Source organism: Ornithodoros turicata, chromosome 2 (genome assembly GCF_037126465.1).
Source record: "Ornithodoros turicata isolate Travis chromosome 2, ASM3712646v1, whole genome shotgun sequence".
NCBI classification, from domain to species: Eukaryota; Metazoa; Arthropoda; class Arachnida; order Ixodida; family Argasidae; genus Ornithodoros; species Ornithodoros turicata.
This window is the reverse complement of record NC_088202.1, coordinates 99,357,621-99,385,348: the sequence shown is the minus strand read 5'-3', so window position 1 is coordinate 99,385,348 and position 27,728 is coordinate 99,357,621. Positions and strand designations below refer to the sequence as shown.

At 44.4% G+C, this 27,728-nt stretch overlaps 1 protein-coding gene and 1 long non-coding RNA gene across 2 annotated transcripts in view; both read right to left on the bottom strand.

Annotated features, from left to right (window-relative positions):
• LOC135384913 (CUGBP Elav-like family member 4) overlaps positions 1–27,728 on the bottom strand; it is a 143,951-nt gene that overhangs the window by 111,965 nt on the left and 4,258 nt on the right. The gene's annotated exons all lie outside the window — the stretch shown is intronic.
• Positions 13,038–15,146, bottom strand: LOC135383888 (uncharacterized). Its single transcript, XR_010420129.1, has 3 exons — positions 14,700–15,146; positions 14,489–14,623; positions 13,038–13,624 (listed from the first exon to the last, which is right to left on the bottom strand). It is a non-coding gene; the product is annotated as an uncharacterized LOC135383888 (long non-coding RNA).

The window sequence follows — 27,728 nt, the reverse complement described above, 5'->3', positions numbered from 1 at the left end:
ACATCGCATACTGAGACCTACGGCATGTACCAGCTGCGTGCCTCAAACTCTTCCACCCGAACGATTTGGAACAGCTGAATTTCTGATGACAGATATCGAATGTTAGGCTTGTGTAGGGGAGTAGGACGATCAAATGTGACTACCATGTTCTGCCACATGTAGTATACTCTTCATTGCTCAAATTTCTATTTGCTCACATCGACGACGTTCTTCTCAGGTGGCGAGTTTACCCATTCATCATCAGTGTACTTGATGGTGCTGTTGATGTCCAGCTTCTTTAGATGCCTTATGATCTATTCTGCCGGTACATCACTCAACACTTGTTAGAGAGGTATGACTCCCATCGAATGTGAAACATTCTGTGGAAGGAAGCAGAGGTTTTTCTTTCTTTCGTTCTTTTTTCTTTCTTTCTCTTTTCTTCTTTTTTTTTGCATTTTCTGCGTTGACCAACCTTCCACTGGTGTGTATTTCAGTAGCCATGTCTCCACATGCTATTTTCTCGATTTCTGTGAGGTTTTTGCGGCAGCGGGTTGCAGATGTGGAGCGTAATTTACCGGTAATGCATCACATTTGGGTGACGACTGATGAGTAACGGTCATACGTTCCCATTCGGGATCAGGTAATGAGTAATTTAACGTCATTATCTTCTGACCGAGTAACGCGTCATGTCATTACTCATTACTGGGATTGAATGTTGCGGCAGTGGCTACAGCCGACAGTTAAAAACTGTGCAGTGTGCAGGCACAGAAACTCCCTGATGTTTCCAACCCTTCTCACAATGACCAGGGCCCGTTTGCATGAAGCTATTTGAGATCGGTCTCACACTTCTCTCACATTTCGTCAGATGACGAATTCAACTTCTTCCCGTTTTTTTTTTATATATATTCAAACTCAAACTCGACTTGAATTCTTATTCAAGCTCGTGCTCATGGTCTGAACTAGAGCCCTGCACGGGCCCGGGCCGGGCTTGTTATTGGCTGTGTGCTCCGGGCCGGGCCGAGACCGGGCCGACAAACATGTTTCCGAGAGTCAGGCTCGGCCGGGTCACGCTGCTAATTCCACACAATGGAGTTCATATCATTAGTTCATAGTTCATTAGTTCAATTAGTTCATATCATCACGTGTTTGCGTCATTCCTGTGCATATATTTGCAAAAACAAGCAAAGGACACTGCATTATTCGTGTGATTCAACACTCTAGAACATTCTCAAAGCCATTTCACATTGCTCCTGACTCCTCACGTATTTCACAATCACGTTCGGAAAGCTTGGTGAGAGGGGTAAGGATTCGGAGAAAGAGTTTGTCGACAACATCCTCTACCTCCACAAAAACTTGATAGTGTAATGATAACGTGCTTGCAGGTGTGCCTTCTGGATTTAATTTGGTCTCGTGCTGTTGCGGATTTTAACCGCTAGCTTGTGGCCTTGTCATCTGTTCTTATAAATTTACTTATACATTTGTTTGATAAGCGCTAGAAACGCATGCGTCACGGCTGGATATACTAGGCAAGGCTGTACTCGCTGAGTCACCGGGCCGGGCAGGGTCGGGCCGCATAAATATACATAAGGGTGCGGGCCCGGGCCATTTTGCGATGCGCCCGGGCCGGGTCGCGCGCGGAAAAGTCGGGCCGTGCAGGGCCCTAGTCTGAGCCGGTTGCATAAAGCAAAGTTGAGAGCAAAGTACAGGTAACTGTGAGGTAACAGCTAACAGTGAGACAGGTAACTATACCACACCCAAACGTGTTCTCAACTTGAGAACGGCTGCTCTGCTTAGCTGACAATCGGTACAGCTTCTTGATCTGTCACTCACATGCAGCCAGTTGCTTTGCAACGGACTGCTCCATTGTGTTTCGCAGCTTTTGTTGCATTGCGTTTCGCTGCTGTGGTGTTGCTGCAAATCGGAATTATTTGATCTTGTTAATATCCATTCGTTTTTCAAATTTACCAGTCCACCTTGTGTCTGATTTGGGTTCCGTTTCAGCGCCGTTCAAGTGCTGAGAGACACCTATGAGATGCAGCATCGTCTGCAGATCGTCTGCAGCATGCAAAACAACAGAGCCCACAAAGCTTCGTGTTCATTTTATTGAACAGGCGTTCGCGGTACAGTGATGTTGGGCCTTGCCACAGATCGTTTGACGCGACTGACACTGAGGGGCAAAGGATGAAGACCGTTACAACCACGAGAAGTTTTTTTTTTTAATTCCTTGTTAGCGCCGCGAAGCAACTATATGGCCATGACCGGCGTTACGACGTGGACAGATGGAGAGACGTCAGCAGGAAGGAGTGGGGGACAGGGGGGTTAGCATGCGTTCTGGGCCCACTTCAAGAGGAACTGCGCCGACATTCCGCTGGAAAGTCCTCGGAAAACCCAGGGAAAACCTCAGACAGCACAGACAGGATTACCACGAGAAGTAAACAATCCCCGAGGGTTGACAAGCAGCCCGCTCCGGCATCCGCGCGGTACAGAGCACCTGGATCCTCCATGTCATTGGACGGTTGAGCGCGTGATGTAATTTCCGCTCGCCAGTTGCGGAATTGCCGTGCTGCCGATCTGAAGTTCGGTCTCACGTGAGTATGAAACGAGAATTGTCTCAAAAATGGTTTATGCATTCGTCCCGGCCTCAAACCTGAGACTTTACTCATTTGTACGAACTCACCCTGAGATCATACTCATATCAGTCTTCTTTTATGCAAACGGCCCTCAGGAGAAGAACCAAGCGCGGAGTGTTCTCTGGTTTTCTGTCAAAAGGGAATGAATACAAAAAGGAAGAGGAAAAATAAGAAAAAATCCCCTACAGCCGTAACAAGTCACAAGGTACAAGTGTTCGGCTGTTTTTGTCTTGGAATGAGTGCCAATTGCGTCCGCGCTGCAATAAACCTTAAACATGCTTCATGAGTATCTGTACAAATTCAGTTGCACCGACTCGAGGAATATTCGGCTGACTGATACCTATACTGCAGGACTTTATCAGAAACTTCTGGTAAATTCTAATGCCAGAGTAATGACAGACTAACACTAGCCATAAAAACGTAATGACTAAATATGTAATGCATTACTTATGAAAAAGTAGTGAGTAATAGGAATGCATTACAAAATAAAAGCAATTTTCCCACTTCTGGTAGGATGCAAGCATGAAAAATGGTTTAAGCCTAAGGACTATCTGCAGTGCTGAAGAGCAAATTTCAAGGTCAGGGAACTAAAACGAAGAGTAATTGCAATTTTACGAATTAGAAGCTGCAATTTCTCCCAAATTTACTTAATGTGTTCTTGTAGTGCGTTGTAACGATACATGGGAAGTGAGCGGTTGGACCCACAGGCCGGTACTTATCCACGGCATCTGCTCACCGTTAGGGGCTTCCGTTGGCTTCGGTTGACGTCACTCACGAAACAATAGCAAAAGCCTATGCCCCCATGACCATGCTCCTAAGCCTGCCTTAACGTGTCTGAAGGGACTGTTGCTCGCGTGGACTGTTACTCGGGTGCAAACACCAAACACAGACATCAGCTAAGGATTATTTGCATGGTTACGTGCGCAAATACAGCTGTCTGTGTCTGAGAATGTGGCATTCATTTTTTGTTTCGATGCCACACAACAACAACAACTACTTTATTTTAGATGACACAAAGCACATCTTAGCGTTACATCTTAGGTTATGAAATTAAAGATTCGTTAACGCACGAGTACAGAAGTCACTAGATCAAATGTGTGGAGACAAATACCTCATTTTTTCTTTCTTTTACTTTCACCTAACGTCACGTTTGGTCATTTCGGAGGTCCTAGGAAGTAAATACCAGAAAATATTTCGGCATTACTCGGTAGGACTCGGGAGAGACCCGAAGTGGAAGGAAGTCTCAATGTAAGGAAGCAAAACGTAACTAGTTGTACCGGACTATGTGCGTATAGTTGTCCTACGCATAGTCCACACGAACTTGACACTTAAGGGTCCCGTTGTACGTCACGAAAGTAGGAAACACTACGAACCCCACACACCAACAAAGACCGCCGCCACTGAGGAAACTGTACACTCTCAGAAAGAAACCGGATAGTAAGGGTCAAAAATCGTCAAATTTTTGTATTGTTGACTGATTAGATGAGTCACAAAATTAGTGAGCCCATCTTCCTTATCTTTTAGCCTACCACTCCCTATATCCTTAATTTACTGATTTGCTTTATTTTCCCCAACCAAGTCAACAACTGAGGCCAGTTCTAAAACTCTGCCCCATTGCTTTTGCACTTGAGTGTAACGCTGTATCGTGTGCTTCAGAAGAGCGTCAACACTCCTGTGCTTTACACTTAACTCACCCCAAAATTCCGATAGATCTCCTCCTTGTCTTGCGGCGGTAGTATATTCTAAATTCATTTAACTAATCTGCCAATTTAAATTTAATAATACCCTCCACTACCCTGAACCCTTTACACTGCCACTGTTTCGAGAAGTTTTTTGCTCCTAACCTTAACCGCTCCCTCCCAAGCCAAGTTCGTACGTAATAGCTGATTATATTTCTCATTCGTTCTTTACCCCAGCAGTCACCACCATGCACCACTCTACACCTGTTTACCCAAGCTTGATATGCGATTTCGACTGCTACTAACGTGTAAAATTTCTGTTGTCTTTTGGTTACTTTCCCAACATGTATTCCCATAGCTTCTTCAAATGTCAAGTTACTTAATCCAAAATATTTCTTAAAACAGGACCACAGGTACATCGGTACCTTACACTCGAAGACGGCGTGCCTCACCGTTTCTATTTGACCGCAAAGCTCGCAGTCTCTTCTGCGGCTTTTACCCCACAGATAAAACTTGTCCCTCACTGGTATGACCTCATGCGCAATTTTCCACAGGAATGATTTTCTTTTGCCTTCTAACCAGTAACTAAGAATTCTTTTCCAAGCTTCCGCTGTTATTGTAGATGGATATTTCTCTATTTCTTTCCCCCTCAGATCTCTGTATAATTCAGCGACTGAGCTTCCGCTGTAGTCTTTGCTCTTGTCTGATCTTTTCAATTGCAGCAAAGTGTGCTTCCCTGCTTCATAAATTGCTGGCTGCCATTCCGACATTGGACTCCTATGATCTATCCCGTGTTGGCGAAAATGTCTTATGTTTATTCCCAGCCAAAATTTTGTCACCTGCTGTGCGATGTCCTTGCCATCCAACATCCTATATATTCCATGTAAAGCATGTGCTTCTGACAGTTGTTTCAGATCAGCAATCTGTAGGCCCCCAACATCAATAGGCAGTTTCATTTTCTCTTGCGCTACCCATTGCGTTTTCCCATCCCATATAAACTGAAAGCAGAGTTTCTCAATTCTACGGCATATTTCAGGAGAAGGGTAAGCGACAGAAAACAGGTACGCACATCTCGGTATCATAATTCTTTTGACAATCTGCGCTCGAGCTGTAAGTGGCGTTCCCGGTTCAACATACTCTTCCTTCAATTTTTCCACGTATTTTTCCAACTGCATCCAATTGTTGTGTGAAACCCCGTCCTTATTAAACCTGACTCCGAGGATTTTGGTCTCCTCCACAATACTCAAGCCCAGATCTTTCCTCGGCTTCTCCCCACCTAAATATATCAATTTTGATTTGTCTCTATTTATTTTCGCCCCGCTCATTGTCCCATATTCTTCCATTACTTCTAGAGCTTTCTCAACTTCCTTTTCGCCTTGAACTATCATAGTGAGATCATCTGCGTAGGCCACAATGGTTTTACACTGTACTGCCCCAGGTAATCCAACCCCTTTCACTGCCTCAGACTTGTTCAGCCCTCGTAATAACCTATCAAAGGCTAACACATACAGCAGGGGAGAAAGGGGGCAACCTTGCCTTACTCCCCTTTTGACCTGAAAGCTCTTTCCCAATTGCCCATTGATAAGTAACCTACTCCTGGCGTTTTCATACATGGCTCCTATTGTGTTTATTATTGGATTTTCCGTCCCAATTCCTTCTAATGTATCTCTTAAATACGCGTGTTTAAGCCGGTCAAATGCCTTTTCTTGGTCTAAGGTCATGAGAATACTCTTTATTCTCCTTCTGCTTGTCCATTCTATAACATCTCTTAGCTCCCATATTTTCCTTTGAATTCTTCGACCTTTAACTGCAGCACCCTGTGCTAGTGACACCCATTCTTCCATATTTCCTTGTATTCGGCCCACGACTGCCCTTGCTAATATTTTATAATCTAAATTTAATAACGTTATGGGTCTCCAGGCGCCCAACTCCTCCTTACGCTGCTGGTCCTTGCACAACAGAGTGACCGTTCCTTCCAGGAAGGTTTCTGGAAGTGTACCTTTCTGGAGTGCGCCATTAAGCACCTTCACCAAAGAGGGGCCCAGGATGTCCCAATACCGTTTGTAGAACTCCGCCGGGAACCCGTCGGGTCCCGGCGACTTCCCATTCTTCAGGCTTCTAACAGCGTGCTGCACCTCCTTGCAGCTAAGTTCTATGCCTTTTCCAGCCTTTCCCCCGCAGAAGGAATCACCTGCCGTGAGTCCATTCTCAAACATGTTAGCGTAGAACTCTCTTGCCACAATGGCTATTTCACTTTGCTTGGTGACTCGTCCGCTCTTGGTCATGAGGGCCTCCATGGGCGGTTGCGCTAAAGCCAGATGTTTAGAGAGGAGCCTCCGGGAGCACCAGGCTTCCTTCTCTAGACTGTCCCTCGCCGCCATATACCTCAACGCCTCCCACCTTTCCTCCCTCAGGAGTGCGAGGTGATCTTTGGCGGAGGTGTAGCTCACACCGGAGAGTACTCCCACGCCGAACTGTTGCAACCGCCGCAAGTGTTCCTGGAGCTTGTGCGTCATTGCACGCTTCTCATGCGCTTTTTTCTTCCCCCAGGCCTTAAGGCACTTTTTTACAGTATTTTTCAGCTTATCCCACCAAATAAAAGTATGGTCACTATCCTTGACCCCTCTCTGGATTATGTGTTTGACTTCTTGGTCAACTTCTGGGAGGTCGAGCAACTTTATATTCATTCTCCATGGACGTTGGGAACCCGGAAACCCCATTTCTGTCACTTCCAGCAAGACACCCCTGTGATCGGAAATGTCAATTGTTTCGATAGTTTTAACGTCTTTTACTTTCTGTGCCATTCGACTTGATATATATATTCTGTCGATTCTACTTCCCCCTTTTTTTATTGAGGCGGGTAAAGCCCGTTCCTCCCCCACCTGCTATTGGCCACGAATCTTGTAGCTGGAATTTTTGTATTGCCCACTCCAAGTGTCTAGCACCACTACTGTTGGAATGTTTTCCTGATGATGTATCTATAGTATCAGTTACGCAGTTAAAGTCTCCACCAAGTATAAAATTGTGAGCCCCAATAAAATAATACGGAAGTTCATCTTTATAGAACTCCTCCGATTCTTTTGCTCTGTTTGGCCCATACACGTTAATTATTCTAAGTACTCCTCCTCCGTGGGCTATATCCACTGTAATTACTCTCCCACCAATGTCTTTTTCGAATTTAAGTACTCTTATGCTCCTTGGTTGTAGGAAAATGATACCAACCCCTTTTGAGTTGTGCGTTCCATAACTCCAGTACGACTTTGTGTTAAATATTTTATCGAATTCCATTGCTTCTTGTTGTTTGTGCCAATGCGTCTCTTGAATTAGGATACAGTTAACTCCCAAAAATTTCGATAGTTGGATTACTTCATTTTGTTTCGGTTTACTTCTAAATCCTCTTGCATTAAATGTTAGGAATTTGAACGTCATAATGGACTGGAGTGAAGTGGAGGAAACTGAACTGCCTGACCCAGTAATAACTTAACAACTTTGTATTAAATATCATCCTTCGCCTTTCTACCACCTTTTTTTGTCTTCCTAGATACCCTTCTCCTTTTTAAAGCCATACCACGGCCCTTCTTGTCAACTTCCTCGCTTTCTTGTCCTTCACTTTCCTCTGATACCATCGTGTGGAAGCTTTCTCCACTGTCAGAATATGTAATTTGTGACACTGAAGACACACTTAAGGTTGTGCTTGTTACTGAGGAAGCATCGTCCTGGCTTGCTTCCTCTTCAGCATTGCCAATGCGAACCTCTGACCCTCGCTTTTCTTCCGTTCCTTCACCCTTACTTTCATCATTTATGCTTCCCTCCACCTCCTTGCTGACCTTTGTTTCTTCCCCTAAACCTTTTTCTCCTACCTCTTGCTGCTTATCACAAGCCCCCATTTCTCTCTGTTCCTCCCCACTGACAACCTCTTTAATTTTAACTTCCCCATCCTTCTCTACGACTGTGGTGTCCAACTTGACATCATCCACTACATCTACACCTCCACCCCCCACTACATCCACCACAACCTCCTGCTGCACTTCCTGCTGTTCTGTACTTCCCAAACGTGGAAAGTTCTCCTCTGACACCCATGGCGTACTCTTTGGCTCAACCACACCTCCCCAAGCCGATGGCCTTATGTCCGCCGGGACGTTCCTTTTTCTTGCCAAGTCTCTTTTACATTTCCCGCACTCCACCTCGTAATAAGACCCACACCAGCGGCATCTATGAGCCTTACAATCACGAGCAAGGTGATCAGTTGCGTCACACTTCGCACATCTCCGTGTGACCCCATGATATAGGCACTCAATTCTGACACCCCTCACCGTCAAAAAATTTGGCAGGTCCCCATTAAGCTCCATGATAACCAATCTTGTTCCAGTTTCGCAGTCTTCATGCTCTCCACCATATTTTTCCCTTTGAGTCTTGATCACCAATCCATACTGTCCTAACTCTTTTTCCAAGTCGGTATCAGGATAATCAATGGGGTATCGAAATACAGTTATCCTTCGCATTTTCGCTCCCAAATAATATGCCTCTACCCTTTTTCCACCAATCACTACACCTCCCTCTTCCTTCAGTAACCTGACACCCTCCATATCGTTCATAACTACCTCATAGAAGCCATAACCCTGATTCTGTGCACCGCGGACCCTGCCGGGGGCTACCTTCTTACACGCATCCAAAACATCCTTCCCAAAGTACCCCTGAGGGGCTCTTACCTTAAAAACCAGGATGCGGTCATCCTGGCCCTCATCCATTGCTCTGCCGGCGTCTCAGCCTACGAGACCCGGCTACACTCTGTAAGCCGTTCAGCGCTAGAAACACACACTTGAAAACCACACTCACACAACTAACAAAAGGATACAAAACAAGCAATCTCTTGAGAATGATTTTAAGCCTAACACCGGAGCTGTCGCAGAGTACGTCCACACGCGCCAACGATTTTTGACCCATATTCTAAGGGTCAACACCTTACGCATAAAAGTATGACGGATAGTAAGCGTAAAAAATCGTCAAATTTTTGACCCCTATTTTAAGCGGTGTTCGATGCCGGTTATTCTATGGGCTGTTTGGCTACTCTTGTGATACCGCTTACTGCACCTAAAAATACCACATAGTATGCATCAAACCTGAGCACCGTAGACATCACGTGACCTCACGGTCCTTGTACAGACAACGGCTGCAATTCTGAAATGACCCGCAATGCGGTTTTCCGGCGGCTGTTCTGGAAAAGGGTATTTGGTTCCCGATTGCCAAAAGCATCAGAAAGAAGTTTCCAGAGCAGTAGACGGAAAATCGGATTGCCTGTCAATTTTGCATTGCAGCTATTGCCTGCCCAAGGGACGCTGACATCACGCGGCGCCTAAGGTTCCCAGATATGATGCGTACTGTGAGGCATTCTGGGGGTGCAATTCTCTGTTCAAAGACGGCATACCATGCGAAATTGTTTCATAGGAAAAAAAGAACAGCTGCTACAACAGGATCTCGATGATACGAATCTCACAGGGCATGAAAAAAACAGTTGGTATCATCCGAGACTCGTCAGCAGTACCATATAGGTGCACGAAGCATGTATACGGACGGAAGCCCGTTCACTTTTATATGCTATCGCTTAAAAGATATCCATGGTATAGGCATAGCTTGTTGCTCATCCAAAAGACTTGGCAATTGACAGTGCGCCACAATAGCTAGGCCCACTGCACAGCAAAATAGTATGACACAGACAAACCCATCCATCACGTGAATAACAGATATAAAAGGCACGTTCTTGCGCAAGGCAAGCACGTTCTTGCACAAGGCAAGCAATATACAAGAGTTCTCGCGACAGTCAAAAGAAAAATAAGAAGCACGAGTGCATCACTTGAACCGGGTTCATCGTCTCACTATAGCCCGCGTACGCCGCTATCTCATTTAAATCAGAACATCTGAATACATGGAAGTATTTCCCACAGCGTTAGTAGCACGCATTTAAACCGTAATGCAACAAAAATTCGCCAAATAATTCCACTTTATTGCAGGAAAGAGCCCAGAATAATAGATACATGCATGTGTATATACAGGGTGTTTCAAAAAACGTGTCATTCGGACTTTATAAAAAAACGGGGCGACGGAAAAATACGGGGTAAACGGCATTTGTCTGGCGGCTGAATTTGCCATCTTTCAAAAATATTTTCATTTGATTTTAATTAAAAGAAATTGAATTTCTTTAATTGAACTTCAAAATTTCCCAAGTCAACCTAACGTTTTTTTTACAGAATTAGAGAGCCCGTAGTGAACTTATTCAGATACACCAAGAAATTCGCTCGATATTGCAAATAGAACTGCCCCAAAAAAATCCCGAAATTCAGGCTTCAGAGTTTCGGGTATTCAACGGCGCACAAAATCAGTCGCAAAGACGCGCGCAGAGCCTGACATGCTCCTGCCCCCACGAAGCTAGTACAATTTATCGCCGAACCGGCGTGCAGCACAAGACGTGCCGATAACAAGGCGGTTGACATTCCACCATACGTTGATAAGCGGCAAACAAAAATGATTCCGCCTCTTTTTTCCCGCCCTCTTTTTTTTTCGACCTTCTATCTTTCATGGGGGCAGGAGCATGTGCTGCTCTCTGCGCATCTTTGCGACTGACTTGGTGCGCCGTTGAATACCCGAAACTTTGAAGCCTCAATTTCGGAAATTTTTTTGGGCACTTCCATTTGCAATATCGAGCGGATTTCTTGGTGGATCTGACTACGTTCGCTACGGGCTCTCAAATTCTGTAAAAAAAACGTTAGGTTGACTTGGGAAATTTTTGAGTTCAATTAAAGAAATTCAATTTATTTTAATTAAAATCAAATGAAAATATTTTTGCAAGATGGCAAATTCAGTTGCCACACAAGTGCCGTTTACCCCGTATTTTTCCGTCGCCCCGTTTTTTTATAAAGTCCGAATGACACGTTTTTTGAAACACCCTGTAGAATATTGCACCTATGGCATGAAAATGGTGTGTCTTAAGGTGCACGTGACCAAACATTAAAAAAATGGGAACAGCATACTAGCCATAAACCAACAGATTACAACACCTGCAATATTTTAGAGAATTATGAAATGACATTTGTGCATCTTCACAACACTTCAACACAACAAAATATAAATTGTAGACTAGCTATATGAGCTAGTAATTGGATTAAATTACGTTTATAATGGAAAAACACTTAATGAGCGTTATATCACAGGATGAGCCATCGAGGTACACAGAATATCAGACATATACAAAAAGAAATTCATAGCAGACAGGTCATAAACTAATTATATATAGGGTGATTCCACGCCGGATCAGGCAGGGTGGTCCGGTCGACCTCTTCAATTTTTTTGTTTTTGTTTCAAACACATATTAAAGCCTTGGCCCTAGGAGGCATATGGGTGCTGAAAGTAGTTGAAAATAATTGGTGGGTATTTTTAATGAATTATCATTCAGATGTGAGCTTCCTACGCAGCTTGACGCCACGCATCTTCAAACTATTTGACATACTCAGCTTATCACTTTCTTTTTCTTTTTTTTTTTCACGTATTGTCTGGGGTGGGTAGCATTGAATCCTAAGTTGTGCAGATCCTAAGAGTTGCCTTCGAGGAGATAAAAAATCGAAAATTTGCCTCATATGTAAAATATGGTACGTTTTGGGAACCTCACAACTCGTCCCCCAGTTGTGATACCCGAAAGTAACCTACATCATTGTGTTCATCTCGAAATGCCCTTTCTTCGCATAGCGAGTACGTCGTATTGTGAATTGGGGCAACGCCCCCAATAGGCTTTTTGTGAGGGATATCTACGGAAAATGCGTAAATTCGACACCGCGCATCCCATATATTCCTACTCGTAACATCGTTCATTTTGCTCGCAAGCGTTCATCATGACTATTCTTAGTTGCCGTACCCCAGACTAAATGAGAATAGTTTAGGTGAGACATGAACAGTGAACGGTATAGTAGTAGCTTATTCGAAAAGGAAACACGAGTCTATGCCTAGCGGTCATGCCTAATATTTTGCAGAGTTTATTCTGAACGTATTCAATGCGAACGTAGCGTGTCTCTCGTGTTTGTCCTCGTTCCTGTTTGGATGCATCGAAGGATCACGTATCAACCTGCCCATCTAGTAACGAACGTATTCAATGTGTTCATGCCATAGCAACTGTTCGTTAAAGATGACACTCAAGCATTTGATGCATTTTACAATATCAACAGGACTGTTAAGATATACTATCTCTTTATTTAGACTATCACTCCTGTTTTTGGTCGAAATATGATTGCTTCAGTTTTACTACTATTAATGCGTGAAGAGTTTAAATTAACCCATTTTTCCAAGTTGCAAAGCATCTCGTTAGCAGTAGTGGCTATTACATCAATATCAGAGCCACTGGAAAGCACGCTTGCATTGTCCGCATACGAAATAAATTCACAATTGACATCAATGTTAATTATGTCATTTAGATATCGGGTATCAGATCCGGGTATCTCAACTGGGAGCCGAGTTGTGAGGTTCCCAAAACGTACCATATTTTACAAATGAGGCAAATTTGCGATTTTTTATCTCCTCAAAGGCAAACCTTAGGATCTTCACAACTTACAATGCGATGCCACCCACCCTAGACAATATGTAAAAAAAAAAGTGTTAACTAGTTATGAAGATACGTGGCGTCAAACTGCGTAGGAAACGCAATGGTCGAAATGTCCACATCAGAATGATAATTCATTAAAATAGAACCACTGATAATTTTCAGCTACTTTCAGCGCCAATATGCCTCCTAAGGACGAGGTTTTAATATATGTTTGAAAGAAAAAAAATTCACCACCGTGCATGATCCGGCGTGAAATCACCGTATAATAACTGAAGTATACAGGGTGTTCAAAATTAAGCTTTCACTAGCACTTTATAAATAGGCGAACAAAAGAAAACTGGCTGCTATTTTTCTGTTCCTTGAGTAAGAAACAGGTTCTACATAATTAGCACCAGCTGTTTCTTACACAAGTAGCGTAAAGTTATCATCCGGTTTCCTGTCATCGCTGTGTTTGCGTAGCGCTCGTGAAAGCTTAATTTTGAACACCCTATAGTTCAGTGTATTGCAGACGTTGCATTTATCGAGCAATGCATCATTACTCATGAAGCAGTCACAACTTACAAGTCATCTTTACAGGTGAGTTGTACTGGTTGTACATGCGTGAGGGAGTAGCGTCTTGTGTATTTCTTCCCAGAATGTGTCGCACAGTAGAAATTTTAGGAGCACCACCTAACGCAGTTGAGTGTGCATGCGTGGTATTATGCAGTCCAGCATGGCTACGAAGAGCATGTCGTGTCCTGTTCCTTGGGATGCTGGACATAGAAGTTTATTGTCATGAGCGCAAAATAATGTGCTTGCTGATATTGTCAAATGGCTACTCATGTCCGTTCAACAGTAGATTCCAAAGATATGGTATTGCATTTCAATGAGAAAGCTAATCTCGAAAATGTGCTAGCGTCATAATACGTGACGCAGATAAGGTCTTCTTCGCCAGACCTGGGTCATCTCCAGAGACCTCCCACATGAAATGGTCACAGGCTGGCAAACATAGCATTCTGAAATCTTTCTCATCCTTTAAGTAGCATTCAACTGAATTTTGTTAGACCCGTAAATTATTTTATCATGTTATTGATGTGATTTGTGGTACTGTCAAATGGGTGCACGTGTCTGTGCAGCAGTATATATGCCGGAACTGATACTGTTTCTAGCGTTTAAATGGGAAAGCTAATCTCGTAAATATGGTAACGCCGAAATAAATCATGCCGATGAGGTGCTCTTTGCCAGGCCTGAGTCCATCCCCGCAGAGGCCGCTTACATGAAATAGTCATAAACGTAACATGGACTTCAAAAACCACTTACTATAACTGGAAACACTCTAGTCCTTTAAGATAACAGTTAACTGAATAATGTTAGACGCGTAACTCATTTCAGCTGTCTAAGAAGTGGCGTTCCACACGTGTTTTGCAGCACCACCACAACCACCACCTGCACCACGTTATCGAAAATCGTGACCATCAGAAAATCGATTTGTTTCATGCCAATACATCATGCTGCGGTATAATCAGCAATAATCATCCGAACTCCTATTACAAGAACGGATTGAGGAATCGTTAACAAAGATGCTTCAACGGGGAGAAACGCACATCCGAGAAAAACGAGAACAAAAAGAGTCTCACCTGGTGTACAATGGGCGTACGCATACGAATTTGTAGCGCGGAGATAGCCTGGAGAATCACAACTTTTCAAGTAGCGTCGTCCGCGTGCCTTGCCCACATATCGTGCGACGTTGTCTCGTTCGATGCCATCTCTTCCTGTGATAAGTTTGACACAAATGAAATATGAAATTAAAAAAACTACAGACACCCAGCGCAAAATGTGACAACTTACATTTGTTAGACCGTGCATGATGTGAGACCGTGAGACGCCAGAAGCCAGAGTGACCGTTAACGAAGCGAAAGAAAAGACGCTTTGCACACGGAACCATGCACGTGTTCTCAGAAGGCAGGGCCCGTATAACAATTGAAAAACAATAAGCGTCAATATAAGCGTAAATGGATAATATGAGACGCCAGAAGCCAGAGTGACCGTTAACCAAGCGAAAGGAAGGACGCTTTCCACACGGAACCATGCACGTGTTCTCAGAAGGCAGGGCCCGTATAACAATTGAAAAACAATATGCGTCAATATAGGCGTAAAGAGCTAATACTCCAACGCAGAGCTTCAGTTTATCCGTCAAGACGAAATCGTATGCGTCAGGATATAAGAGTAAATCATGTCCTCCGTCCCATTTACGCATAAAACTCCGCCCTTTACGCTTACAGCGAGCGCGTTTACGGTAAAACAGACCTTGACGGATACGGCGTCTGCGATTTTGTCGAACTTTACGCTTAGTAAGGGTAAGATTGGACGTAAGCGTAAATTTATCCGTTTCGTTTCTGAGAGTGTAGGCTGATTATGTCTACGGGGACTTATTTACATGTCTTATTTAAAAATACTGCGGACCCATTTAAGTCCCTGTAGAACCAACACATGGATTCGTCCATACTCTGGTTGAGTGAACATCTGCGACTCCGCATGTCATTTTATGACACGGTTGTTGAATATTTAGCATCTCTCGAGTACTCTGCTCACATAAAGCTTTGGTGCATAAGAACGTACATGCTTCAAAAGTCGCAATTAGAAACAATCATCACAAATGCCGTCGACCCATTCAATTTTACAGCGCTTTCCAGAACGACATTGTCACCTAAGCGCCCCATTCGACTTACATTCTGAGCATACAACCCTCCGTACTACTCTATATCGTTGTACACCAGCGCAGACCTCCGGGTGATCGCCGGCTTTCCAAGCTTCCAGCCTTCCCGCATATCGACACTCAACTAGCAATATCGTGCATTCAAGTACATTCCGAATATGAACACTCGAGCCCATATCGTGCTATAGTCAGATACACAGACTTTTCTCTCTCTCTCTCTCTCGTCCTCTCTCACACAGTCTCCAATAAAGCCAATGCACGCAGGAAGTGTATCGCAATGCGTTGCTGCCCCCGAGCAATTTCTCATGTCGCCGAGTGGAAGAAAGAGATGGAGAAGTTGCTCGATCCGGAAGCAGAGATGTGCGTTCAGAGCTTCCGGCGCGCGAGTTTGGTCTCATATGTCATGAAGGGTGAAACAACGTGTGCACTGCCGCCGCTGCGTAGAACCAAACATTGTGTACGACTGGGTGGGTGTCCCGTTTGAATAGGTTTGTCTTCGGATCGCCACGGACGTTGCACCAGAATGTGATAGATGGAGTATGAAAATAGGGAAAGTAACGAGACACGAATATACACAGTTTAGAATGGGGCATTCCTTGCTTTTTGTTTCCCTCGATCACGAACGTTGTCATTCCCGTCGTTGCTGCAATTTACAGATATGTAGCTGAGAAGCAAAGTGATGAGGACGAAGTAAGCAATAAAAAAATAGAATATGTTATTTGGCTGCTTTGCCAAGACGATGGTGGTTGAGGAAAAACGCACGACTTCGGCGATTCCGACAAATATCACACAAGCAAATTGTAGTGACGATATAGTCTCCTGAATTAGAATAGTAGATATGAGGAAATGAAGGTTTTGAGCGCGTATTAAAACTAAGCGCCCGAGACTTCATTAAGCAATTGGACTAACGTCCCCAGATGAGCGACACATCCGATAAACCTACTAGCATTGGCTTAGTATTTGCCCTAAATTAGACCGCGTTAAGAGATTTTCAGGGTGGTAATTAGACAATCGGCGAGAGGTCCAGACGTCTCATTATTTCAGTAACGCTTTCGACAACTCAGTTGAAAGCGTGCGCTCCATCCCGGCCTTAGGTCTGAGCAGCAGACATTATATGCACCTGGTGCTAGTACAAAAGACTTTTGGCTCTGATCCAGTGTTCCTTTGCTTCGACCTTTGTAGCTTCTTAACGTCATACTTTATGGCTCGAAGCAGTTGTGTGCCCTATCGGAGCGAAAGTCTCGGACGAGCATCAGCCACATTCGCTAGTGATCGAAATATTAAGAAAAAAGAAGAAAAAACTGCTAGCGTGAAACCTGGTATGGCTACACTCTACGCGCTACACTGCTCGATGTGAAAAATAAAAAAAAAACTGTAAAATATAATATATTTCTATTAGTATCAAATGCTCAAGAACATGTAACGCGGAACGATGGACTCCAATATATGCATGCATGTTTTCCGCCACGCTAATAACATCCTAAATTAGCTGCGGTGAATACGATGGTAGCACATTTGAAGTACCACAGAGGCGGTGCTATGGTCTTAGGTTTGCAGAGCATTTACGGTGTGTAATAAATCACACATACAAAAATTACGAAAGTTGGATAGCCCAAACGATGACTACAAAGTGGATATGAGAGGTGTTGTATGTAGTACCATACGTCCGCAATCATTCATGAGTGTCGCTTTTGCGCCAAAAACCTCCAATTATCATCATCATCATTCATGAGTATGCTCACGCATGCTGAATGTGGCGAGTGAGCTGAGCATGAGTGAGCAGAGGGAGCAGGGGATGAGTAAGCATGAGAGAGGGAGTAGAGAGCTGAAGTGAGGGATAAAGAAAGGCTCCGGATTTTTGCGAGCGCTATGCAGATCAGCCGGGCGAGGACCGTATGTGGCCAACAGCACCACAGGACCATGGGCAAAGAGCAATCTCAAGGTCGAAACTGCTACGGCTGCTATACACGAAGGAAAGTGGAATTCTCTAGAATTTCTTCTTCTTCTTCTAGAATTCCATTAGCTAAAACTGCTTACTTGGCAAGACCCAAACTAATGAGCATCCTCATTCCTGCTCAATGTGCCCAATGAGCTGAAGCATGTGTGAGCAAACGGAGAGCTGACCGGGAGATGAGTGAGCAGGAGTCCCAAGTGTCGACCTCTGTGCAGTACGCATCACTGTCCGTGCGATCAAATGCCCGTCCCGTCAAATGATCAAATCGTGTGCCCGGCAGCTCGTCCACCCCTCCTCGTGCGATGAAATGACTAGAGCTTCTTAAGAACGCGTAAAATCCTTATGTTGAGCTCTGGGGCATCCACTAGGACAAACCGCATAAAACTAAAACACCTTTTAAAATTAGCTTATTGCAATGCAAAATACCCCGAGAGCTCATTTTTAGGTGAGGAGCACCGAATAGTACCGAAGAGAAGTGCCAAATTTGCAATTATTCGCAAGTGACAAAATTGTACACATAATAGATACAGCGTCTGTGCCACCATCCCATGCCTTACTTGGTTCCCTTTACTTCACTCGCTCTACCACAACAAACAGAAACAGAAGGAAAACGACAACGAGAACAAAACTAAGAGCTCTAAACCAGGCTGCACATCTGTTGCCGGACATCGTTTACAACACGACAAAGACTTTAATGAAAGGCGCAGGGTCATTAAAAAGTAATCGATAATTTGCGAAACGTTTCTGCGTCCCTGAAACAGCAACCTGAATCAGTATAACGAAAGATCGTATCACACAAAACACAGCAAAACCGTTAACCGAAAGAGGCGCATCATTCACATCTTATTGCCGATATATCTGTGGGGAAATATAAAAAATTACATTTCCCGAGCGAAATTCGCCAACCGTGCACGGCGCTATTTTTCACGCCAGCCCCGTTGTTTTCCCGAAAGGGATGCAGATAACAGATGTTCGCGCAAAAACTGCGCCCAAAAAGAAACACAAAGGGGGGAAACGTGGAATGCACGGCACACATTTAGATGACTGCATTGACGGCACCCCGGTGTCCCATACAGCTACATCACATGCACATAAACGAGTATTCGAATGCGTTTCAATTTATGGCTCGTGACAGGCTCTTCTTTGTTTAGCGCACGTTAAATATGGCGCTGTCCGTCCTCTTTCTCGGTAACGGATCGAATGCTAGACGGGGATAGCATCATGAAAGATTGGGACACTAATTGCATTCTTTCACCGCCCAGGTAATTTATGTCGACACGTCACTTGCGCGACGCGGTGTAGGACTGTTCATATAGGGCTGTACCAACAGCACCTAGATACAGAAGGCCTGCTTACTCGTCGACGTGTCACAACAACTAATAGTCAGCCAATCAGGATCGTGTTTGCAACGGTGGCAGCCAATCACGAACGTGCTTTCACCGGTCGTAGCCATGAAGACGAACCACCGTCGTCTGCGAATGCTGATTGAACGTCCCGGAGTGCTAAATGGGAAAACTTGGAAATAAATCGTAAAACAACCCCAATCTTTCTCAAAACTGAGTTTCTCGAAAGCGGGTTGCACTTTCGTCTAAATATTCATGTCCGCAGGTTCCAAGTAAGCTGCAATCATTTGCGGGTACTTGAATTCGCAGAACGGCGAATCGCAGTAGCTGGCGAATTCTGACTGTACAGGGTGTCCCAGAAAACGTGCCATTGAATCATTATAAAAAAACTACGCCACCTAGAATCATGCGGTCAACAGCATTTGTTCTTACTAGGTTTTTGACACCTCCTGATGTGAATGTCATGTATCGTAAGTTTAATTATATAAATATTTGCGAACTGAACTCGGAAATTTGCCAAGTAAAGGTCACTTTTTTACCCCACCAATATGAAGGGCGCGCCGAATTCTTTCAAATCCATGATAATTCACAGTGATATTCACGAGCTATCCCATCGGAAAAAATAGCCGAATATCATGCTTTTCGGAGCACCGGACCCTAGCGCGCGCCTATGACTTTTTGAGCGCAATCGCTCTCAGTGCGACGAAAGGAGGTTCCGAAGCCAGCCCACAGAGTGATAGTAGAAAAAGTAACTGTTCCTAAAATTTGGAGAGGGAAAGCATTATCCCAGCAAAAGTCGAACGTGATAAGCCGTGCCTGTTTTATCTCTTTCTGCGCTGTCGTTGAGGGCTGGGTTTCCAACCTCCTTTCGTCGGACTGACAAAGATTGCACTGAAAAATTCATCGTGCGCTATTCTGTGCGACCCCTGTAGAGCATGATGTTCGGCTATTTTTTTCGATGGGCTAGCTACTGAATATCCCCGTCAATTATAATTAATTTGACTAAATTAGACACGCTCTTCACATTGGTGGGGCAAAAAAGTGACCTTTACTAGGCAAATTTCCGACTTAAGCTCGCAAAAATTTACATAATTAAATTTACGTTACACGACATTCACATGAGGAGGTGGCAAAAACCCAGTAAGAACAAATGCCATTGACCCCATTACTCTAGGTGGTGTAGTTTTTTTATTATAATTAAATGACACGTTTTCTGGGACACCCTGTATATGTCCACGTAGTGAAGGTAGGAGAGGAGGCAACAAGCAGGCCTTCTGTACCTAGGTGGCGTTGGCCGTACGATGTGTCCCACTAAGGGAAACCGACGCAGCTGTGGCAATATTAATATTACCAGGTATACGTTATGATTGAGGTACAAATATGGACCGCAGTAACAATCGAACATTGCGTAGTAGTTATAAGATTGTGAAACAATGTGAGCGAAGATAAATCTGATTTTATCTGTGTGTTTTCCCTTTACATATCCCCATCCCCCGTAGATCTGATATATAGCATACACCACCAGGCTCATATCAGAATAACTTTGCTAACTTTTCTACCATGTTTCCGCTGCATAGCGCATGACATGAGAACTAATGTCTCGTTAGGCGTGATCCTAAACATAGGTGGTGCAATTTTTAGTATTATTTTTTTCTTTTGCGTGTGCAAGTGTACCAGGTGCCCGATCTTGAATTTGTTATTGTATCTATATAACTTGTATCACCTCGTACCGTTATTTGAAGGCACGTTTAAGGCACCTCGCGCCGTGATTCGCCACGCGCTCTTCCGCGAGCCTATCAGAGCAGCCTTGGAGCCCGCGAACTTTAAATATAACGATAAAGACTGGTTCACACTGGCGCGTTTACGCTTGCGGGTACGGGTTACGGGCGCTTACGGTGGGGGTTACCATCACGACGAAGAGACGGCGCCCGCAAGATCGTTTCCGCAAGGAGTTGAGGCAACTTCAACTTTTCTCCCGCAAGCTCCGTAACCGTAAGCGCACTGGCCAATAGGATGGCAGAAAAGTTCGGATGCCGCGCATATGTTTTGTCTCGCGCGTCTCCTTGCAAAGATGGCGCAAACATTCGATGTCTTAGACGCTCTTATTCTCCAAGTTGAGAAGTTTCCCTGGCTATACAATAGTAAAAGAAGCGACTACAGGGATGCCACGCAAAAAGAAAACTCATGGATGACAATTAGCATAGTAGTGGGTCTGTCAGGTGATATCTTCGCTCAGTGAATCTGTCCGACGTAGCGAGTTGTACGTTGCACTGTCGACGATGGCGTTAAGTTAAGAACATTAACAGTTAAGAACATCGTCAGGGAATGCCTGATTGTCTTCCAAAGCAGCCGGCACCGGGGTGCTGGATGCTGGACGCCATGCTACTGTGTGGCTCTATTTCACTTTTCTTCGGAAGGATGGCGCTCTAGGAGGCCGCTCCTCATTGGAGGAACGGACCGCCGAAACGTAGTAATGTGAACGATGGAGGAACGTAGCCGGCAACGAGATGGGTACTACGTAAGCGCAACCCGTAGCCCGTAAGCGCGAACGTGGCAGTGTGAACCAGCCTTAACGCTTGCTATGTGAGAGCTCAAGATCGGGGCGCAGGGAGCACAGTTTTAGGAAACACATGTAGGCGGTCGAAAAGGTGTAAAACAAAGGCTACAAAGCGACAGAAGGAACTCCTAACGACAGCAGAAAGGTCTTTCAGCAAAAGGAAAACTATAAGTGCTTTCCAAGACACCAGTCCTTCATGTCGTTCGAGATGGTAAACGTGTCACTGTAATGTGTAGAGACAAAGAAAGCTGACACTTAGAAGTGCTACTAAGAGTCACTTATATATTAAAAAGTGGAGAATCCAGCGATCCGATGTAGTGCCAAACGTTCTCAGTGAGTCGTCCAAATGACTCAAAAACAGCTTTACATGGTTCCCACTGAATTTTGGAACCAAAATTCCCCACCTCCCGACCAGCAATGGGGTAGAGTATCGCCTCCTGCGATTAACCTCCCCACTTTCCATTTCAAAATAAAGTTGTTGTTGGTTGGAACAAAAATTCGAGGGTTTTTCAATGACCTTTTCAGTTCAAACGTCATTCTGTCTGCGGTGTAAAACGCAGTTTATGACCAGGGCTTCAATATTTTGCAGAAATATTTATAATCTACAGGCATCACATGAGAGAATACATGTGGACTGCAGAATATCAGTTCAGCGATGTGACTGACAACTACTCAATTTCAAAGAACATAGTACACAAAGAAAAATGTATTAATAGAAGAGAGGATGCCGTTGTCTTCTTGCTGCTGATTCATATTGCAAAGAGTGCTAACTCCCGTGGTTTCGAAGCTACAGTTCTGACCCTGGAAAAGCGTAAATTTGCACAAGCAGCTCCATGAGAACAAGAAAAACGTGCTAAATCAAGGGGTTTCAAGGACTGAAAAAAAAAGAAGAATCAGGGTTTTCAGACCTTGAAAATGGCATTTTCACATTCCAGGGTATTCAAGTGCTTCAAGGACCAGTGGAAACCATGCTTTAAACGAGTGGTGAGTAGTTTTCAGCGTCATTAGAAGAACAGTCTCCGTGCGAAATATCGGGGGTTTCTTCTTTTACTTAAAACATAACTTACACGCATGCTGTTCATGCTTGCACTACGAAAAAAAAATATTATTCAAAAAGTGGAAAATCCGCCGACTCAGTGTAGGTAGATCACACAAAAAGCCTCAGCTCGAAACTCTTTGTCCGAAGCATTCGGGATCACATCGCTTTTTCCTTTTTCTGCTAGAATCAGCGAGGGTATCGCTGGCTTACAACCACAAAATTATCATTGCTGGCGTCGCTAAGTCCGTTACCGACACTTTCCTAATTTGTAAATCCCTAATTCATTGCGACACGGCCCCTTCCCGAGGTTCTTCCTACCCGCTCCCTGCAGCTCTATCGTTTCGTTCCCGCGAAAGCGGAGACCAGAGCAACGTTTCCAGACCAAAAGCAAGCACAAACACCGTGGCTTCGGTCAACAGCGACACCCCGAGCGATCAGGTTGCAATTATTTCCTGCCCCGTTACGTCCGTTCGATATAGAAATACGGAGTGCTGAGACCTTGCTATAATCGAATGAGAGGACGTGCGCGTAGCGACCTCACGACACAAAACCTCCTTGAGTGTACACGAGAGACCCAAACACAGCCCCCTTTGTTAGGAAGCCGAGTGGAACGGGCTCTCGTTGCTGTGCATCGATATAAATACTCGTACATCTATCCCGTCTATATCTATGCGAACAACAGATCGATGCCAAACCGTACTTACGAAGGAAAGACTGAGGGCCAATTGTAGATCCCCAAAGTCTAAGTGAAAAATGTCCTTTCCTTCTTCATTTCCTTTATAACTGTGTTCTCCTTCCATGGTTTGCGCCAAGCGGACAAGTGCAGCAGCCGTACGAGACGATGAAAAGGAATGGAAAAAGCAATAACATTCGGGAACAAAGTACGCTTAATTAAATCCCTTTGTCGGGCCATCCCCAGATATCTCCGCGAGAGATGAGGTCACGAGGCCCGTCCCTGCATTTTTCAACTGTGTATGTGTGTGTGTGTGCGTGTGTGCAGTGAAGAAAACCGTTCGCAGGTGTTCAGTTTTGCTGGACATAGCTGCTAGTTTTGTTGATGATTTACATATCCCGACTGTATGGAGATAGCGTGCTAAAAAATTCGAAAAATGTTCAGGATTACAACAACAACAAATGCGTGATGACAGTGTCATGAGGCGCTTCACAGGGTTATAACATAGGCAGTGCTGCTTCATGGACAAAGCGTTCTCTTCGTGCGCCTGTGAATAACACCGCCGAAGTAATGGATTTTACGTTCGTCTTCATAACGTATAGAAGAAAGCACGCTGGAAAATTAAACACTTTGCGAAGGCATTAAACTCGATAATGCAGGGAATAAATCACACGATATGATTATTCTTTAAACATTCACATCAACTATTCTGGTGACTTCCGTGCAGAGGAGGCAACATATATACTGCATCGTAGTAATAGTATATAATAGTAATTTAAATGTGATATGCACATTTATATTACTGCGCGCAATATTAAAGATGTCCCGCATCCTGGAAGCTGCATCCTAGCGGGGAATGTACCCCTATATCAATATCTAATGCGCTACACTATTACACTGAAATCGGAAATCTGTATACTCGGAAATCTGACACCCTCAGGCTCTTGTCCAGCACATCCTTACAAAATTCTGAGTCGGAACAACATGTGTGCATTGGAACAGATCTCGTCATTGTAACACCGAGAACATGAGCTATGACTGTGGCCACATAAAGCACCCCATCCAAGTCTATCCCATCGTTCCACGCAACTACGTTGACATTGGATAAAGGTGCAGTTCCCTCCCCTCGCTCCTTTCTCTCCTTTTTTAGATAAAAATATATATTCCCCCAGCAGTTCCCTATCTTTTTCTAATATTTGCTATGTGCAAGCATTTATAATCTGTCTTTAATAATCACGTAACAGCATTAAGAGAAATGCATCCGCGGCATTCGAAAATTCGCACTTGTAATCTTGGAGACTTCTGGAGTCGGTACCACAGTCTACGATAGATTTCACACTCTACGTGGGTGCCGGCGTTATCGGCGGCAGCCCTCTGGTGTCATGTGCATTCAGAATCCGGTTGTTCGACATTGATGTGTTTCTCCATAACAATGCCTTGCTGCCCCGCAGCTTGCAGCAACAGCAAGTACTCGATAGTGGTTTTTCCACATAACTGCCATCTCTTTTAGGATCCATCTCAGTCTGAAGAATGGGTTGGACAACTATAGGTGTGTGAAGTGAGGTGTCATTCTCAGGGTTGAGATACTCATAGTATCCTTCCTCACTATGTTTCGGCACAGCGACTTGAAGTACAAGCTCTGGGCCAGTACAAGGCGTGCCATCCCCCCCCCCCCGCTCCACGTACCTCTCCCAAATATTTCGCGACGCCCCTCTTCCTTTCCTTCCTGTGCACCTCATAGAGTTGTGTGCGTGTGTGTGTGGGGGGGGGGGGGGCTTTGTTATTTCAGCTTTGGATACATAAAGCTGTTACAACGTAATTGTAATTATGGCGTCCCCCGCACCGATTTGCTAATCGCCCCTGACCCCCAGTTGGTTGCGGTTCTGGATAAATCACTGCTTCGGTATGTGATTACCGAACGCATTGCCTGTAGTAGCAGGCCAGCCCGAATTGATCAACCGCTCTTCAATCCTGTACACAAACAAACAAACAAACAAACACGCAACGGCATGCTGCTGGGAAAGAGAGCGCAGCTAAGTATCATATACCTTCACATGCGACTGGAAATCAAAGAGTACAATCCGTTGACAATGCTCCTGCACATCTCTCATCTTGCATATAAAGATTCTTGCGCAGCGATAGTGAAGAAATATCCATCCAAAATTGTAGGCTGCATTGCAGTGATTGTGAGCAGCAGCTCAACGTGAAACTGATATTGGTGACTGGAGCAACGGTGAATTTTTTCCACAATTTCTCTGACAGAGTGCGGTCCTAAAATTTGAGCTTTTCCTTGCTCGCCAAAAGGTGCACATTTGGTAACAAGCCAGGTATTGATAGAAATAAGCCACATTGATGTCCCTGGAATGTTGATGCATGTACAGTGTGCCTACGACCGAAAGAAACTTCTAAGTGCGAACCAAACTTCAAACCAGGTGAATAACATGCAGCCTCTAAGCGAGATTATCTCGGTCACGGCAGTAAATGCAGCTGCGAAATTTGGAAACGCGCATATGGATAAGTGCAACAACAATAACAATGCACGATGACGATGAGATGGGGTTTTTCCTCTACCATAACATACGCGCAATCGGTGTACTGACATGCATTTACAAAATAAACCCCTGTAATTCCCTTTGTATCATTGCTGATCAACGCAAAATACTATCTAAATATGAATACAAATAGAATTCGTATATTGCATTTCGATACAAGATACAAATACACGTACGTATATTTTCAATAGCATTTTGTTGATGATTGGTGATTTTAAATGCAAAGTATTTAAACACTGCTCGCGTCCCAGAGTGGCATAGAGTTGCTAGAGGGAAGAAATAATTTAGACATGAACACCAAACGTGTCAGTCTTTCAATGACGCATAGGTATTGCACACACACCCCAACATTACACTGTAAAAGAATCCGTAATTTTACTCACAAGTGACCACTAACTCTGTTGCCGGCATACGTCACGTAAACTGGTTATTGAAAAAAATTCGTTTGGAGTGTACACTGCACAGCTCCCATAAGCGAATGAAATTAATGACGGTTACATTAAAGGGATGTTAAACTGCGAAAGTCCATTCCGGAACTGTGCAGTTGTGCACCCCAAACGGATTTTGTGCAGCACAGTACAGGTTACGGCACTTATGCCGCCAACAGAGTTAGCAGCCACTTGTGCAGTAAAATTAAGGAAAACTTTCTCGCAGTGCACGTTGAACGTCTGCTCCACAAATGGCTATCCATCGAGTGTTGGTGGTTGTCTGGGTGACCATGAAGTTCCTTGCGAGAAAAGTGCAGAGACAGACGTTACACTTGCGCTGGGAAAACAGCGTCAAGGGTTGCCCAGTTAATAATTCAACAGCGTCCATGCTATACGTGTCGGAATTCTGTTGTACAGGGTCAAAAAACTTATTACAGACAGGCTTCACCGCGGTCCTGCTCATTCCATTAGTGTAAAGTGCTAAAGCAGGCACCGTCTGCATGTGCAACAACCCTCCTGCCTTTTCTTGTGTCAGACGGAAGTGGATGTTATTCGGCCCCCTCGACGCAAATTCCCAGTGCCATCTTCTTCTTAAGTATATTTTTCTTTTCCTTTACACTTCTCATAAAACATAAAAAGATGTAAGCTCGCACGAGAAACAAGAGATGCATATTGCTCTCAATGCCACTGCAGCGCATATAGAATACAACTATATTCACAAAAAAAACGCCGAAACACGGGATAAAATCTTGCGAACTATGGTGATACTGGACATTTTCGAAAAGAATGCATGGCTAGAAATGGAAGAGCAAGGAAAGTACATTTCACTTTTCGCACTTTCAACTAAATTTTCAAACGGACAGTGCCCGCATAAGACACAACAATGACAAACCCCATAGTATAGGAACTCTCTCACACGGTATACACGAATGAAAGCGTCTACTAGGTTACCCACACTAGAAGCCATGGTCTGACAGGAAACGAAATGCACTTTTCCTATGCTACTGGCTGCGTCACATTAAGTAACGCGGCAAATTGGCGCACTATGCCGCCGTTGTAGGGTTGTCCGCGTCCAAGGAGATTAGCACACGGTCACACACCCTCGAATGAGTTCCATGCCAGCGGACATAGAATGCATGGCCGCTCGTGATGGTACGTGTTTTATAGCTGTTCAAGGCTTTGCCATATAGTTGTTGGTAGTTGTACAGCGGGCAATGTGTCTCGCAGACGAGACACTCCAAGAAGAGCTCTCTTCAAGTGCTGACCACGTTTTCCTTGCAAGATGGAAAGGCCTGTCCTATCTGGAACGCTAGGAAGGATCGATCTCCTTGCGGGACTATCGAGTATTGCAGCGCGGAGGTCGCTAAGTGGTACGATTTCGTCATTCCGCCATTTCCGTTTTTCATTGCTCAATCCATCTGTATGTGTCTCATTAACATCTCTATATAGCCTGTACATTTAATTTTTTCGCTGTAGCACATAGGCCTGAATGTAGCCTTCACTCCACAATTCAAGCACAGATCGCGTACTGTGATACAAGTTTATGGTTCAGCTGCGGCGTCGTGGCGAACATTGAGCACGTGCTTACAGAATGTGAGTTGTACGAAACGGTAAG